Genomic DNA, 2500 nt, shown 5'->3' on the forward strand with positions numbered 1-2500 from the left:
CGGGATGGCCGGGTGAGATGACCCGGCGGCCCGCGACGGGTCATTCAATTCCATGCCCCGTCAACATAACTCCCGATGTACTGTTTGCTTTTTCGGAAGAAGAGATCCATCCCCCCATCCTCGGCCAGCCAAAAACGCTCCAATTAATGGCCGGGTGAGATGACCCGGCGGCCCGCGACGCGTCATTCAAATCACTGCCCTATCGGCTACAACTGCTGATGGGTGGGATTAGAGGCCTGCCATGGTGGTGAGGGGCGGCGAGGACCGTGAAAGCTAGAGTTTTTCAGAGGCTGCCGGGAAAAAGGCCCCTCGGGTGGCGGGGTGCGAGGACCAGGCGCGTCATTCAATTCTCTTCCCTATCAACTTGGCTCCCGTTGGCGGGATTGGAGGCCTACTGTTTGTTACAGGGCTAAAATCGTCAGGGGAAGAGCTGACGAAACAATGCTGGTTTGGATGCAGGGGGTAGTGTTGGAATCGGCAGCGCGGACAAAATCGGCAAAGTCGACAAAAAAGACTGTTGGTCTGGACATCGGGGCAGCGGCAGCCATGCCGACAGGGGGGGAAATCGGCAGCGCAGATTTGTGCAGCTGCAGGTTCGTCGGGGAAATCGGCAGCGCAGATTTTTCGATGAACATGGGCTGGAAGATGGACTGTCCAGGCCAGGCAGGGAAATTCGTCAAGGGGACACGCTGACGAAACAGCGCTGGTTTAGACACGGTGGGTGCAGTGTTGGAATCGGCAGCGCCGACGAAATCGGCAAAGTCGGCAGAATCGGCAGCGGGTGCTGGCGATGAGTCTGGACGATTTATAGTCCAGGGCTTGATGGAAAAGACTGTTGGTCCAGACAATGGGGCAGTGGCAGCGCGGATTTGTGCAGCTGCAGGTTCGTCGGGGAAAATCGGCAGCGCAGATTTTTCGACGAACAGGGGCTGGGCGCTGGACTGGCCGGGCCAGGCAGGAAAATTCGTCAGGGGGCCACGCTGACGAAAACAGGGGCTGCGGAGTGGAAAATCGGCAGCGCAGATTTTTCGACGAACAGGGGCTGGACCGGCCGGGCCAGGCAGGAAAATTCGTCAGGGGGGCACGCTGACGAAAAGAGGGGCTGCCGCGTGGAAAATCGGCAGCGCAGATTTTTCGACGAACATTCGTCAGGGGGGCACGCTGACGAAAAGAGGGGCTGCCGCGTGGAAAATCGGCAGCGCAGATTTTTCGACGAACATTCGTCAGGGGGGCACGCTGAGGAAAACAGGGGCTGCCGCGTGGAAAATCGGCAGCGCAGATTTTTCGACGAACATTCGTCAGGGGGGCACGCTGAGGAAAACAGGGGCTGCCGCGTGGAAAATCGGCAGCGCAGATTTTTCGACGAACAGGGGCTGGATGCTGGACCGGCCGGGCCAGGCAGGAAAATTCGTCAGGGGGGCACGCTGACGAAAAGAGGGGCTGCCGCGTGGAAAATCGGCAGCGCAGATTTTTCGACGAACAGGGGCTGGACTGGCCGGGCCAGGCAGGAAAATTCGTCAGGGGGGCACGCTGACGAAAAGAGGGGCTGCCGCGTGGAAAATCGGCAGCGCAGATTTTTCGACGAACAGGGGCTGGACGCTGGACTGGGCCAGGCAGGAAAATTCGTCAGGGGGGCACGCTGACGAAAACAGGGGCTGCCGCGTGGAATGGCAGCCTACACGCAGATGCGAATTCGGCAGCGCACGATGGCTTGAGCAGGTCATGGGTTCGACTTGGCGCGATCTGAAACCTGGACGAGGGACTGTCGACGCTGGACGAGCCAGCGCGGTGGCCTGTCGTGCCCCGTTCAGGGGGGGCCTGCCGCGGAGACAGCCCTCGCGGGCTCGACAGCGCAGGCCAGCGTCCCCGACGTCGCTGGCCGCGGCAGGCGAGCTGCCGGGGTTCCCGCATTCCTACAAGAAAACGTCGTGCTTTCCACATGAAACCAATCCAGTAAAATCAGCCATATTTTTATGAGGCTGCCCACTGAATTTGGGGTCATTCCGGGCCGGTTCCTAATTTTGCGGATTTACTCGATTTCTAATGGTAGGAAAATTAAAACAAATACTTCCCGACCTCGAAAAATTCTGGGAAAATTAATGAAGGTGGATTGGATTTTTGCCAACCTCTGTGCAAACTTTCAGCTCAAAATACCAAGAAATGAATTTTTTAGAGGGGGGGTGACAGCTGGGACCTAGTAGTGTCTCCCCCTGCCAGAGCTGCAATGACACTTATTGCTCTTTAGGGAGCCACCAGGCCGGCGCCCCTCAAAGACCACACGCGCTGCGCGCGCCCGCCCGCGCTGGGCGCTGGGGCGCTGGGGCCTGAGGGCCTGGGGCCCTTGGGGGCCCTTGGGCGCTTGGGCGCGCGCGGACAGCCCCTGCTGGCTTGCTCTCTCGCCCGCGGGGGGGCTGCCTTCGGGCCCTGGCCCCCCGCGTTCTGGCCTGCCCCCTGCGTGGGAGAGGCTAGGCGCTGCAGGGGCCAGCCCGACGTCGCTGGC

This window comes from Populus nigra, chromosome 2 (genome assembly GCF_951802175.1).
Source record: "Populus nigra chromosome 2, ddPopNigr1.1, whole genome shotgun sequence".
Taxonomy (NCBI): Eukaryota; Viridiplantae; Streptophyta; class Magnoliopsida; order Malpighiales; family Salicaceae; genus Populus; species Populus nigra.